The sequence below is a fragment of the Myotis daubentonii genome, chromosome 3, assembly GCF_963259705.1.
Source record: "Myotis daubentonii chromosome 3, mMyoDau2.1, whole genome shotgun sequence".
NCBI lineage: Eukaryota > Metazoa > Chordata > Mammalia > Chiroptera > Vespertilionidae > Myotis > Myotis daubentonii.
In genome coordinates this window covers 49080218-49096294 of record NC_081842.1, presented here as the reverse complement: position 1 = coordinate 49096294, position 16077 = coordinate 49080218, and the positions used below count along the sequence as shown (strand labels likewise).

Below are 16077 nucleotides of genomic sequence, written 5' to 3'. Positions count from 1 at the left end.
TCCTAATCCAGAGATTCTCATAGTTCAGTGCAGAGACCCCAGATACCTGTTTCTTTAACCAGCTCTCCAGATGATTCGGATGCAGGTGGTCCACACACCAGAATTTTATCACTGGTCTAATTCCTCCCCCACTGGAAAGTTTTCCTGATGTTTTAATATAAATATCACATTGACTCCCTATCCTTTACCACCCACAGTGTTTGCCAAACTGGGACAGATTTCTTTAGACCAGCTAAGGCATCTACTCAATATATTCCCCCTCTCCATCTGATTTGCATCAAATGGGTGTCTTTGGGGTCAAAAGAAGTGCTAAATGAAGAAGTGTGTGCCTTTTAAGTAGCAGGGATTAAGTGCTATGGACTTAATACATTTTATCTTACTTTAACCTTTCAAATGAATAGATAGATAATCAATAGATATGGACAGATATAGATATATGTCTATCTATCTAGGACATAGCTAGTGCATGCTTATTACCATTTCACAGATGAGGAAACTAAGTCTGGACCAGCTAAGCAAGCCTTATCTAGGATTCAAACCTACTCTGACTTCAAAGCCAGCCACCTTGTCCCTACCCACTCTATCCATTCAGTCCCTAACCCTCTCTCTGAAAGTGAAAAGCTGAAGTCTAATTTTCCAGAAAAGTGCTATTTAGTGTGTATTACCACTCTCAAATATCCATCATTTCTGTAAGTTAAAAGGACTCCTATATTTATTTCAACAAGAGCTAAACTTCTTCCATGGGCACTAAATTAGTTCAAAAACAAAACAGAAAAGATGCACTCATAATGCTAAAATCGAAATGAAAGCCAAATATCCTATCCCTTTATTTCTTTGTAGAAGATTATGGTGATACAGAGCTTGCTTTATATAAAAAGGCTCTCTTTTCACTTCCCAAACAGTAAATGTCAGTGTGCCTCATCCAGCCATCTATTTTCTCTCCACACCCCCAAACCTGGAGCCTAAGGGGCACACAGTTGGCAGGTCATGGGAATGTGGCCGAATCACATCTTAAGGACATAAAACGTGTCTGTGGACCTGGCTCCTAGTGCAGTGCTCAGTTGTGATTCTCCCTGAGGCCAATGCGGTTGCTGGCTATCTGGGACTTATGTCCCCATGCTATACCAAGCAGATGCCGCTCTGGAAGGAAGAGTATAGCTCTCCACTTAGCTCTTTGTGGCATCTCCTAAATCATTAGTCTGCAGGCACAAATTCCTAGAACCCTGTACTTAGAGAGCACCTTGTCCAAATTCCTCATGTTAGAGTTAAGAAAAAGGACTCAGAGAATGAAAGCTACTAGCCCAGTACCAGGGCTGATGGACTGAATGGTTTAAAGGGGACAAAAAACATAACCTTGAAGTTAGAAAGCTAGGGTCCAAGTCCCAGCTCCACTATTTACTGGCTCTGTGGCCCCAGAAAATACTTAGCCTCTCAGACTCAAGATGTAAAATGCTGTTGGCAAAATTTGCCTTGATTACCTCAGAGTCATTGCAAATGTGTGTGTGTGTGTGTGATAACAAGAATTTTTAGGGCCTACACTTTTATATGAATAAAAATTAAAAACTTATTATTTGAATCTAGGTCTCCCACTTTCCAATCCAGTATGATTTGGGCATGTAGCTGAATATCACTGCAGCTGTTGATCATAATGAAGGTTAAAATCCCCTGCACCAGGCTCTTAACAAGGTTGTGGCATATGATCGACACCTACCCAAAGCATGATAAAATGGTTTCATTATCCCCTTTTCACAGATGGTGAAAATAAAGCAGACCTAGACCAAGTAACTTGTCCAAACTCAAACCAGGCAGGTGTACTCTGATACCAAAGCTCAGGATGTTACACAGCCATAATTTTAAGTTACCATGGCATGTAACCATAACTGGCTTATGAAACTGGGTTATCTAGGAAAAGAACATGTTCAGGTATCAAAATTTATAAAATAACTGGCCCTCTTGTCTGTTGCCTTTAGCATTGATTGAGAAAGAAGGAAGCCAGTGTAATTATAAGGACTTACCTGCCAGACAGGTAGAAACCACAGGCATCTCCTGGATATAAACGAGATATAAATGGTCAATGTCCTTATGTCCAGTTATATCCAATAATAGCTGGACTGGTGTGAATTCTTCACTGCTTTTAGAAATCTTGAGATCGAAGCTCATGGCAGCTTCCTACTTCCCTGAAAACTTCCTACTTTCGCTCAGGTAATTTATTTATGACACTTGACACTGGTCTTGCTGTCAATACCTGCAAGCATGCACTTCAGTGTCATCCTTCACTGAGTTTGCTGCAAAACTCCCTTTATAATTAGGACAGAAATGTCTTTTTTCACCACTAAGCCAGTGATGTCTAACCTTGTTAGAATCTATGACTCCTTAGCATTTTTCTGATTTTGTGACCACAAAATTAAAGGAAGTTGACGTTAAATTATTAGTCTGTAGAGACAGCCTTTGAGATAATGATATGAGAAAATCTGAGAAAACTAGAAATCAAGGCTGGGCCTACCTGGCATAGTAGGAATCCATCACCCATTTCAGCTGGTACCTGTTATGTACAGGCACTGTGCTAGACATGGGGCAGGATACCTTGTGCCCTCTGTGTTTTAGGTGACAATCAGGGACTTGGAGAACACAAAAGGACATATGACTGGCCCACAGTGGAGAAAAATTCATAATAGAGATAGAAGATGTTATCAGGTCCCATAGACTGGGAAGAACCAAGAAAGAATTTGGGCAGCATGTTTGAGAATGGAACAGGGGTAGAGGAGAAGAGCAGCGGAGAGGTGTGATATGAGGATCCAGGAGGAGACATTTATGAATCTAGCTGGAGAAGTCCTCAGATTGAATGGTGTAAATATCTAGTAAATGTCGTCTAGTAGACCAAAAGGCTTTGTGCTCAGGCACGCACTGGTTCTAATTCTTACTAATTGTATAACCTTGGGGGAAGTCTGCAAACCTGTCTGAGCTTCGGTTCTTTCATCTGTAAAAGGCAGGCCACATGCCTGTGTGAGAGTCATTTTTATGTTTAAATGAAATGACAGAAGTGCATGCACCAATGGATGTTATTTGCCTTGCCCTCTGCTTTTTGACCAGAAAATAGATCTCTTGAGGTAAAACAATAAGGACATTTTCCTTTTATTCTTCTTTCCCCTTTTATCCTTGACTTTCACAAAGAGAAAGGGTGATAGAATTTGAGTTGGAAGGAATCTTAAAGAAAAATAGCTTATCAGACCAGAAGACCCTTAGAGATCATCTGGCCCAGCTCCCTCACATTTTAGGCCCAAAGGTAAAGAGACTTACTTCTCAGTCTCAGGTAAGGCCATAGGAGGATCAGAATGGGAGGATAGGGATTGGGGCGGGGAGGGGGGTGGGGAGGACGGGTGGTAGTCAGTCCTCATCCAAGTCCTCAACTTGAGGTCTTTCCCAATTCTAAACTGAAATGCATGGATACGTGTCAGCATTGGTGCTGGTCCTCGAGCTGTCTCAGAAAACACATAGGATTATTGCAAAGAATGAATGAGACGACATATATACAACATTGGTACAAACCATACTAGAGTTCAGTAAAGGGTAGCTATTAAACTTTGATTGACACAATTTAACAGGCTAATACATTAAATGAGTTGGTGGCAGAAGAAAGAAGTTGTGCTTACGAAATGGTTCCTTTGAATAAGGTGCTGACATAGGAACTGAAGCTTCTAAGTAGGCATCCGTGTTCCTGTTTCCTAGCTAGGAAGCCGAAGTTCAACTCAGTACAATAACTTGCCTCAGGTACCTGCCACACTCCAGGTCTCCACCCTGCTCCAGCTGCTCGAGCTGGTCAGAATAAAGCCAGGCTAGGACATGGTCTCCTAACAACCCCATCAGTGTAAACCATGCATTCGAATTTTCAAAAAAGGAGAAAAAAAAAGAACTTAGCAACAGTAGCTAACCTAAATTAATCCCCCAAAATATCAGATACCAAATGTTCTGTAGCCTTCCTGTTCTTTGGGGTTTTTATTTCTCCCACAGAACAACTTCCAAAATGGGCAAAGAGCACAGTAGGTGGCTCTCTTTAATATTTCACGGGCAAGGCAACAGTGACTCACCAGATCCTACATCTGTGTCACCAGCAAAAGCCTCAGAAAGTTGAGCAACAAATGAAATTGTGTGTTATGTTGAATATAACCTGTTTTTGTGTGTCTGTGTATGGGTGTGCGTGTGTGTGTGTGGGGGGGGGGGGTTGGTGTGTGTATGTGTGTGTTTGTTTTGTTTTAATTTCTGCGTCCTCTGCTGGCTTCCTCCAGCCACATTCTGCTTTTCTAACTGTGCCAGGTAAGATGATGCTAACTGCCTACCTTTAAGCAAAAGCAAACATGCTCCCAAATGCCAAAAGCGAAAAGCAAAGCATTTCTCACAGAAATGCATTTGCAAGCTTGTCTGCTTACTGCAAAACAGAGAAACCCGATGGCCTGTAGGGAGTCTCAATGGATAAATGGCCCCATTGCCTGGACGGGAAACAGATCTGTTCATTTTCCTACATAAGCCTGCAGCCATCCGTTTCCACGGAGAGGACCGAAACTCCAGACCAGTGATCAGCGCCACCAGCAAGCAGTGGTGTTTTCTGCAAAAGCTGCCTCTGCATGCTGCTCTCTATATTCTAACTTTACCCACAGAATTGGAGAAAGAAGTGAAAAAAGCTAGGAGTGCTACCGTCACTCATGACATCTGTTCCTCAATCTTCTTACCACACTTCGAATTAGCACAAGGAAGACATAGGGATGAAACAACTCAAAACAGGAAGGAAAGCGTGACATAATTCTGAACTTTATGTCTTCATAGTACCGTACCTCCTAAGGTGCATTACATCAACACAGGAGAGTAGGAAGCTGCCTTAGAGATCGTGGCTTTGAAACTTCCTCTCTTGAGAGCTGGCCCTGCTAAAATCAACAGAGCATGTTTAAGGATTGTTCCCTTAGCAAGGAAATATCCTCTTTGAGACAAAAAGGATACCATGCAATCTCCAGCCAAATAAGGTCCACCTACCACCTACCAAGTAAATTACTAAATATCTCACTGAAGAGGCGACAGGGTGTGACAAGAAAAGCCTTTAACTAGAAATCAATATGTGTAAACCATTCTCCGCACTAAAGCTTAATAACCATGTGACCCTTGGCAACCTCTCATTTCTCTGAATCTCATTTCAGTTTCCTTCTCAACAAATTGAGACCAGCGAAGAAGGGACATCATTTAATGAGCACCTACTCACCACATGTACTTTACATCATCCCACTTAATTCAATCCTTACACAAATCCTTTTGGGGGTCAGCTTATTTCCTCCTCCCATTTTGGAACTGGCTAAAGCAGACACTCTAAATGGTGAAATAAATTGCTCAGTATTACCTACCTGCATAGAAATTAGAACTGAAATTTGATATGACCACAAAACCTGAGCTCCTTCCACTATTAATATTCCTGCCATGTCCTTCCTTCTCTCAGGGCTATTGCAAGTAACAAGGAAGATAATATATAGGGAGCACATTGCGAAAATGTTAGATATATGTATGATTTAGGTAACAAATAACATGGATAAGAAAGAAAGGTATAACTGGGTATCTTTATTTTAAAGACCCAGAACCAAAAGGAATTAGCTTCCAGTCTGCCTTCCATCCCCTTGTTCTGACCTTACTTTGAATATTTTCCTTTCCCCCACAAGTCCCTGGTCTCTCAGGCACGCGTTCAGATGTATCCTGGCCAGCTCATCACAATGCATGCACACGGAGCAGGCTGCCGGAAGCGAGCGATCCCACCTCTGCCAATGCTTGGTGCAGGAGGTACCTATAAAGGGGCACCGCCAAGCTCTTGCCTTCCCTCAATATGGATCGCACCCCCTCCCATGCACTCATCAATGCCACATGCAAATGCAAGGGACTGTGAAGCAGCCAACTATAAACGCTGGGTGCTCAATTCAGGCACTTATGGCATAGCCGAGAGAAAAGTCAATCACTGTATGAAGTCAATCAGTATAAAATCAATTGTCACCAGCAGGTAGGGATACAGGTGGAACACGATTTCATTTTAAAATATAATAATAAATTTTAAAAAGAAGACTAGTGAAGGCATGTCTGGGTGTGTTTAAATAAGGTGAGCTTGTGTCTGGAATTTAGCAGCATCACTAAATAATCCAAAAGACATACATGGTAATTTTGTTGCTGTTTTCCTAGACTAACAAACAACATAAAGTTGCTTGTTTGACTTAACAGGAATAAAAGGCTTACATGAGTCTGTCACATGAAGGAACTTTCAACTTCTCTTGCCTTCCAATCTCTCACCAAATTCAAGATCCTTTTTGCCAATAAAGAATCCCCCAGATCAGAGCTTCACCAACCCGAGGGTTGGCCTGAAAACTAGTAGAGACTGGCATGACTGAAAACATTTACCAGTATATTCCAAGTCAAGCACTCACGATTGAAGGAACACGTAGAGAGCGTTCAGAGAGCACTCGCCGTTCAAACTCCAAAGAAGAAAAAAACACAACGTTCCAGATTTTTTTAAAAAGTCACTCTAAGGTAGTATGAATTCACCTTTCTGAAAAACCCACGGTCTCCAGTGTTACCATAGAACAGTATTTACCACAGCTGCCATCAATCTCAACCTGACCAGGTGCCCTGGCCAGGCACTGAGCTAAACATGTTCTTTGAATGATCCCATGCCATCTTCCTAACTACCCTAAGGGCTCATCATGACAATTATAATCTCCATCTTGCGGCTGGGGAAAAAACAAAAACAAACTAACAAAACAACAACAAAACCCCACACTTCCGTGTCAGAAAGATTGAATAACTTGCCCAAGTTCACACAGCTAATGCGAGGCAGAGCTGGAATCAAAACGAGGCAACTGTCCTCCCTCCTCCAGGGCTTCTAACCCGAGGATCTGTGGAGCACAGCGGCAAATGCTTTGAGAGGCGCTGTGGTTCACAATTTCACAACCAAGGTTGGGGACTGGCTCTTAAATGGCAGAAGTTTGCTTTTATGTGTGCGATGTTTCTCTTGAGCTCAGCTTCCTTGCTCCCTCCCAGTACGCAGAAGTGAGAGGGGCTATGGCTCCTTAAAGCCAGCTGTTCTTCATCGAGGGGCATCCTATCCCCCACAGGACCCCCAGGGCTGGAGAGAAAAATGAGGACTATCGGAAGTTACCGGCGCCCGGGCGTCCTCACCTCTTCACCGACTCCACCAGGAGCCTGACAGACACCCTCGGAAGGGGCATCTTTCTGAGAAAGCAGGTCAGGGGAGGAGGGAGAGAAGCTGCAAGGAGCCTTTCAACTGGCTGTCACAGCTCCAGGCTGGGAGCGATGTGAGGGAGGCTAGGACACACAGCTGTCTTCTATCCTAACCGCTCACAGCAGCAGCGCTCCCGAGGAACCGGACAAACCCCGGCGGGGTATACCAGGGAAGATGCCGTAAAGGGCTGGAAGTGGGGTGCGGAACCCCACAACTGCGTGACTTAAATCCCTACAAAGCAAAGATGGGGCTCTGGACAGTGGGGTTGGAGTCCTGACCACAGCACTAACTAGCTGTGTGATGTATCCCAGCTGCTGCCTTGCTCTGTGCCTCAGTTTGCCCTCTGGGGGGGGGAAAAGAGGGTTGAAAGTGATGGTTTGTGAGAATCCTTCTCCCCGGAGATAGGTGGCTGGGTGATTCCTCCGAGCCCTCACGGACAGCGCGAGACTCACCTTTCTTGGCAGACGCAGTGGGCGCAGCGAAAGCGGCGAGGATGGACGCAGAGTCGCCCAGCGCCGCTTCTTTCCGTGCGTCTGGCCAAAGCCCTAGGGACCCTGATCCGGACAGTCGTCCCCCAATGAGCCTCTTACTTTCCGCCGCACTTTCTTTTTTCCCCCTTTGGGGCTCCTCCCTCGCCGCGGCACGATTGGCCGCTGCCAGCGGCTCTGGCTCCACCCGCCGCCTGGGTTCGCCAGCCACCCGCGCTCTGGGCTTCCCGGAGCTGCGGACGCGGGGCGTCAGCGAGGGCGGCCCCGCCGGCGGCGAGGAGGAGCCGCGCGGGGCGGGTCTGCGGGCGGAAACGAGGCTGAGCTCGGCCTCGTTCCCTCTGGCGCTCTGCCACCGCCTGGGCTGGCTTGAGCGTGCAAGGAAAGGAGAAGGTTGGTCCTGCAGCCTGGTACTATGCCAGGCGCTCTGGGAAGATATGCCCCCACCCTACACTTAGATGCACACACGCGCTCACTGCGAGATTGTGGTCTCACAGGTAAGAGAGATGCCACCCGGCCTTTTCTTCCCCGCTCTGTGCATTTAGTTATGCTGCACCAAGGCTGTGGACCGATATAGGCTACAGAATTTGAGCGCCTACCATGGGGCAAGCACAGAGCTCCACAGGAAGTAACAGAGTCAATCTGGGTGGTCCTGAGCACTTACTCTGCTACAAGTGACAGTCCTGGGAATAAACAACTGGTCAGGACATCAGGACTGAATCCTGTATTTTCCACTGATTTTTTACCCAGTGCCTAGCACAGTGCCTGGCGCAAAGAAGGCACTCGATAAATATATATATATATATATATATAATCTTTTGAGATTAATTCCTTCTACCACAATTATTTTGTTCATATACTGACTGAATGAATGAATGAAAAAAAAAATAATTGTGGTGGAAGGAGTTAATCTCAAAAGAATTATTTCCCTTTTATTCATTGTCATTTGTCCAGGTTTCTACAAGAGCCCTCAGGCGCCCTCTCCCACTCTAGATGATAGTCTCTATGATCATCCTGAGAAGCTTTATAATGGCTTTCATTAAGTCAACTCCTTTATTCAAGAACCTGTAGTTGCTTCCTGATGGTAGTCCTGTCTGGCAGGCCCACCAGCCCTCATTTCTGAAATCCCTAACAAAGGCAATCTACCAAGATGACTTGTCTCTTTACACATGCCTTGCCCACCACCACCTCCTTGATTTTTCTTTTGCTCTTAGAGTTACCTAATTTAACCTTATTAATTTATGTATCAAAAAAATAGATCCAGAGAAAGTAATTAAGGAGAAGGAGAAAAAAACATGAAAGGGGGGAAAAAAGCATCTGGGAAGTAGCAGGTGGCAGTCTCTATGTACCTGCTGATGATGGATAGCAATGCAGAAGTCAGACACTGACCCTGGCATCAGGGAGCTTAACTCCCCAAGGCAAATCACAGTAGCATCAAAGCAGTAAAAATATGTATTATTTTCTTTATTTATATCACTTATGAAAATCAATGCCAATAAAGTATTTGTCTCTGGATACCTTGTACATAATACTTGTCACAACATTGTTACTGAACCCAAAACAAAATATCCAAAAGAGTTTTAAAAGTTACCTTTGTAAAGCAAAAATAAGACTGTTCTTTGATTTATTACTCATTCATTAAATGTATTCAGGGCATTGATTTTCTTTTTCTTATATAAAACACCAAGGAGTTATATAATATGTGCTTACAATGGTATGGGCACTCTGCGTATATTAGCTCATTGAATTCTCTCAATAATCAATAAGGTACTATTATTATCTCCAATTTATAGATGAGATATATAGAAGTTGTATTTTGCCCAAGGCCACAAGTCTACAAGTGGAAAATGCAAAATGAGAACTGAACTGAGGCTGTAGGTCTTTTTACTTTTCACCACTTCGCTATATGGTGTTATGTGCTTCCTAAAAGTCATTCTGAGAGGGAAAGGGGAGGGGGGAAGGGGGTCCTAATATATGGTGATAAGAGAATATTTGACTTTGGGTGGTAGGCACACAGTGCAATATGCAGATCTTGTAACATAGAAACCTACACCAGAAACCTCTATGTTCATGTTGACCAATGTCACCCCAATCAATTTAATTAATTTTTTTTAAAAAGTGACTCTGTCCCAGGTACATGCTGGTGATTCAGAACTGAAATAGATGTGGCCCTGGACTCCCAGAGGCTACTCATAGCTTAATAAGGATGAAAAGCATAGAAACAAATAATCATAGTATTATATATTATAATTTGGAGACAACATAAACAGTTGGGAATAAAAATAATTAAATAACCATGTTGTGTACTCATATAATAAAGTATTTGCTGTCATAATCAACACATTATAAAAGCATATCTACAAAGGAAATGGCTTATAATATAATTAATAAGACTATATAAAATTATTGAAACATATGGACAGTAATTGAAATTATTGTATTAAGATTATGGGACTATAGACATACTTTTTTCTTTTTAAAAGTTTGCTTAATATCAGAATGTTAAAGTAACAAATAAGAAAAATATTTTAAAACTCACCTAACAGTGTTGGATGTGTAGAAGATGTTCAATAAAATATTTTGAAGTTGTTTGGAGTATTTGAAAAAGCATTATTATTCTTTTTTACCCTCTGTGATTATCCTCCACATCTTTTTTTTCAGGTTATTTTTCATCATTTTGCCATAGCTATGAAGGGAGCTTCAGAATTTTTCTAGTTTCTTGAACCCAGTCCAATCATGCTTTTGTCCCTAACACTCCATAGTCAAGGCATCAAATTTCTTCTACTTTGCCAAATTTAATGGTCTATTCTTGGTCACCATCTTGACTTACCAGCAGCATAAGACAAAGTTGATGAATTTCCCCTTCAAACTTCCTTCTTGGACTCCTTGTTTGTCATTCATTTAATCTTCAGCTCCTATTTGTTGAATCCTTCCCCTCTTCATAATCTCTGAGGGTTAGAATGTTCTACCACTCATTCCTTGTCATGTTCATATTCCCTTCCTGGGGAATCTCATCCAGACACATAGCTTTCATAAATATCCACATGATAATGACCTTCAAATTTAAAGCTACAGTCCAAACTCCAGAATATTGCCTCCTTTATATCTCTTCTTAGATGTTTCTTATGTATTTCAAAGTTTACATTTTCAAAACAAAATCTTTATTTCTACCCCTCACCAAACCACCTCCTCCCCCAGTTTTCCCAACTTTTTAACAAACACCATCTTTTTTCCAGTTCCTTAAGCCTAAAAGTTGGATTCATGATCAACCCCTCTTGCTCATATACAATCCATCAGCAAATCTTCTTTTTCCTCTAAATTCACAATGCATCTCAAATCTGACCACTATTTCTCTCCTCCACCATATCCACCATAGTCCAGTCACTGCCCTCTCTACCCTCCCTGGTATCCCTGCTTAAATTCTTGCCTCCAGAGTTTAAGTCTTTCCTCACACTTCAGAGTAATTCTTATAAATAGAATTAATAATAAATACAGACTAGTGGTAAAAGGTAAAGAACTTGGAACAAGACTGCCAGGTTTAAGTTCAAATTCTATAGCATAGTAATATGATACGATACACTTAACTTACTTAACTATGTTGTGCTTCTGTAAAATATTAATAATAATAATAATAATAGATAAAATTAAATGAGTAAATATAAGTAAAACACTTGGAACAGAGACAGTCACATTTCCATTGAAGCCTTACCATATCAAATACTGCTCTTTATATTTTGCTACCTTAATTATGTTATTATTTAATTTATTTGTTTATTGAATATCTCTTTCCTAGAATGTAAGCTCCATAAGGGTAACATAATTATTCTATATCAAATAGATAGTCCTTTGCACATAGCACTCATTCAATAAATATTTGTTGAATTATAAATTCAATCCAAAACCCTCATAGTTAAACTAAGCCCAAAGATAGTGACTAATTTCTTGCTCTCATCCTTTGATTTACATTTTTTTGCAAGGCCAGAATAATATAATTGGAAGAGAAGTAAAAACAATAAATAGCTTTTTTTTTTTTTTTTTTTTTTGGCTGGGAGCAGGGTAAAGAAAGTACAGTACAGAGACATTTTACTTTACGTTTTTGGAAGGAAGGTGAAGAGCAGGACTGAGCCAAAAGCAAAAATGTGAAAAAGGGAAAAAGCAATTAAGCCACCTTCTGTATCCTTTTACATTTCCACCTTTTACACTTCTTAGCCATTTTTTTTTCCATCCTCACTCAAGTGCCATAGAGTCTCTCTAGAGAATTATGGGAATCTCCCCCAGGTTTGCCCCATGTTTCCAATTCATCTCTCCCTCTCCCTTCAGTTTGTCTGGCTAGGTTTGGGACAACAAACAGATCAAAGTCATGTTAAAGTGGAAATCCACCTGTCTTGTCACAGGTACATGCTCATGTGCCCAAACACATATATCAAACTATTGAAATGTAAATAGCTTGAAAAAGAAATTTAGCTATGCAGTGGGAGGTTTTCTTCATTCATCTCCCTAGCAGGCTGTGCTACATGCAGCCTCGGAAGAAGAGAGACAACGGAGAACTCCTGGATCCCGTCCAGAACTCTGTGTGCATGGGGGTAGAGGTGAGCCCATGAATGAGCGTTTCTTCCACATAGAGGTGTCAAAGATAAACACAGCTGGACATTAGTTAAAGCTGTGGAAACAGATTTTATTCAGTAACTACTGACAGTAAGTGAAAGAGCTGAGCTCAATTCCAATTTGTGCAGAAGAGATTTGGGCATTTTAAAAGGAGAGTGTAAAAAAAATAAAAAAAAATAAAAGGAGGGTGAGGAAGGGGGAATGGTAGGGGGTCAATAGAGTCATGAAATGAAAACGTGCAAAGGTCTGGTCAATGTGTCTGCTGGTTGGCTGTTATTGAAGTGAGGAGTCTATCCTTCCACAGAGACTGGGAGTCAGAGGCCCTCTCCTTCCTGACAATTGTATCTCACAGGGATGGCTCTTGGGTCCTTGAGAAAAAATACTTCTGTATTGTAAGAGATGCATATTCACAACTGTAAGCACTTTTTAGTAAATGCTCTAAGAAAGGGGAGGTCAGAGACCTACCATCAGACCTTGGCTAGAACCAATAGCAAATTTTCCTGGCAGCCTTGAGCTTCCTGAGGCAAGCATTTGAATGGGGGGGAGAGGAGGTGGGGTCATCATAAGCAGCCTCATGCTACTAGAAGCCAACTTAAAGTTCAGTCAAATCTCTTAGAGCAAGGCTCTGGATGGAGTTGTTCTGTGCTGAGAGTTCTGCAGTTCTCAGAGGTCACCTGTCGTGAGAGAATCATCATCCCATTCTCCCAGTTGCTTCTCCTTTCAAACTGGCTTCTCTTCCTTTGGAATGCTGGTCTTCACGTTGATGCTCCTCTAGCTTCATCACCACAGGAGTATAGCTAGATGAGTGACAGGGTGGCCGGCAAAAACATGGTTTCCCTAAGACAGCTGGTGCCGGGGACCAATTCCAGCATGTCATAATTTCAAGAGTTTCATCAAAAGGTTGATGAGACTTGGGGACTCAACAGGGTTGAGTCACACATGTAGTCACCTGTTGGGAATGGCTAAAGGCATTTCCCCAAACCTGAATAGGAAACTGATTGTGGCTGCCAAACAGTTAAAGGGCATCTTAATCTACATGTTATTGCCTCCTACTGGCCAAACACCTGAAAGCCGTAGGCTATTCCCCAAACTAACAATGCTTCTGTACCCTTTAAACCTTACCCTTTGAAGTGTATTATCTCCACCTTGCCTTAGGACAAATTGTGTTAATAAAAGCAAGGGTCCTAGACAAGGAGGGGTAGTCAGTTCCTTTAACTGAAGGTCCTCTGACTCCCAATGCCTTTCAAAATTATATCTCGTCTCCAGACTCTTTATTAGTCTCTGGATTCCTATGTCATCTGCACACAGCCTTTTCTAGATTCCTGAACCCTTCTTGATGCTGAGACAAGAACCCCGGCAAGCTGGGGTTTCTTGGCCTGTGGCCTCAAGCTTCTGAAGACTATTAGAAAACACCTAATTTTCTTTCCTTGCCTTCCTCCTTCCAAACAGAAGCTTTGAAGCAAAGGTCAGTATTTTAATAAAGTATTGGAGGATGGTTATTATGCAATGTTGACACTTCACTACAGCAGGAAATTTAGAGACAAGAACTTGGCGTGCGGAAAGAAGCAACTTACCTTTATGGTTCTAACATAGCCTGGCGAGTAGCGAACAACACCTTTACCAGCTTCCAGCCTCCAAATCTAATCTAAGTTGAAGGCATGCCCTTCATATTGATACCATCACCTGTGCTATCCCATAAGCCAAACCACTGCAATAAATCAGTACAGACTCAATCTAAATTGCTCACCATCTGGTGAATAACAACAAGTCAGCGTCAGTTAAAATCATGCTAATATTTGCTTGTTCATACATCTATATGAGGGGGCTGTGCCATTCAGCCTTCTGTTTCTAAGAGGCAACAGGAAGGTCAAAGGATCCCCTAGCAGGCAGGCACTTGTTATATTATTCATCTCTAGGGAAGGATTTTCAAATAGTCTTCTGGGATTCAGAGACTTTGTGTAAGATTCTTTCTCTGCCACCAGCATTGAAAATCTTGTTTTATCTTTTATTCATTCATTTATTTAAACAGGTGTTGAACATTTCCTCTACATGGGCACTGTAAGATATGCCAAGATAGGGTAGACATGGCTTTTTCATTATTGAAAATGACACAATGTCTACATAGATTAGAAAATACAAAGTTGAAATAGCTCCTCTTCAATGAACAACTATTATGTGTCATGCCCTTCAAACATACATTATTTCTAAACCTTACAATAGTCTTTAAAAATAGATATCGTTTTCTCTACTTAAAATAAAAACAAAATCTAAGAAGCTTATTTAGCTAAGGCCACAAAGATAGTTAATGTTGAACCCAAAGGCAAACCCCAGATTTAACTGATTGGAAAGATCATACTTTCTCATGCTACACTGGGGTCCATAAAAAAGTTAAAATAAAGTACTCTTGGAGTATTGAGGAAGAAAAATTGCTTGTATTTGGAGGGGATCAAGGAAAGAGATAGAGAGGGTGTCACTAGCAGGGACTGGAAGGAGAGGTGGAATTAAGATTGATGGTGACAGACGGAAGGAATGAGATACTACAGGACAAGGGAAGAGCATTCATTCATTCATCCTTCCAAGAATTATTCAATATATAAGTAAAAGAACTGCAACTTGATGTGATAAGTTTGGAAAGATAACTTGGTAGTCCATGTAAGCCTAGAAGGAGGTATTTGAACTGAGAGGTGGGGAAGGGGAGGCAGGGGAATTATCTGACTCAAGAAGAGAGCTTGTAGGAGGTAGTGGGAGAAAAGACTAAAAACTCTACTTTAATCAGGTATTGGAAGAAAAGAAGGGGAAACATTATTGAAATTACACATTAGAGAGCAAGAGCTATAACTTAGCCTTTACCAGTATATCCCAGAATGGTGCTTGAGATAACAAATGTTTGAACAAATGAATAAGGTGCTGACACCTACTGAGGGCCAGGTGCTCTCTCTCTATGCCTGATGATTTTACAAATATTACTTCTACTATCATCATAGTATTTCCATAAGGTAGGTATTTATTTTCCCTATAGAAGAGGTATGAAAAATTCTGAGGGCAGGGAGGTAATTTGACTTATCTAACATCACAGACCTCAGAATATATAGAGTCAGGTTACAAAGTTTTCCCCACTGTCTGTCCTATCTAAATGTCAGCTGAGGGCAGTGATGTTTTGTTAATATTTTTTTTATTATTTCAAATATAAACATTTTTAGGGAAGCATAATATGAATACATAAAATTATACTAATCATTTGTATACAGCATGGTGAATTTTAACAAGGTAAACACAACCACATAACTGGCATCCAGAAAATCACATTGCTACAGGCATGAGTTTGACTTAACATGGTAGTACATACCTTCACTTCTGTCAGGGCAAAATAGTAACACATGCACTATTCATGGAAATTCATGAGCTATTTCCTGCCTGGAAAGTAAGTTAATCAGTCAATGACAGCTTCTATTTGGGGAGCATGTGCATCCCCTCATGTCAGAGTTTACCTCTATTAAGTATGCCTTAGGATTATTGGACCTGGGGCAAAACTGGCTGCCTCTGCATCCCAAGCAGCAAAAAAGCAAAGCAGCCACGAGACTTCTGCATCTCAGTTAAAAAACGACCTATCATTATCATGCTGATTTGTTGTATTTCTACAATTGTAACCTGTACAAGTTAAATAGTCTGAGAGTAAACCTGGATGTAGAAAAACCTTGAAAAATATAAGGAAGAGTGGTAATGTCAGAG

The 16077-nt window shown here is 41.5% G+C and overlaps 1 protein-coding gene across 4 annotated transcripts in view; it reads right to left on the bottom strand.

Moving 5' to 3' along the window:
• Positions 1-7850, bottom strand: part of IL1RAP (interleukin 1 receptor accessory protein) — a 162969-nt gene extending 155119 nt beyond the window's left edge. For all 4 annotated transcript variants that reach the window (XR_009451831.1, XM_059687381.1, XM_059687380.1 and 1 more), the window contains exon 1: positions 7711-7850. The gene's annotated coding sequence lies outside the window, so the exon portion shown is untranslated. The remainder of the gene's footprint in view (positions 1-7710) is intronic.
• Between the last annotated feature and the right edge of the window lie 8227 nt (positions 7851-16077).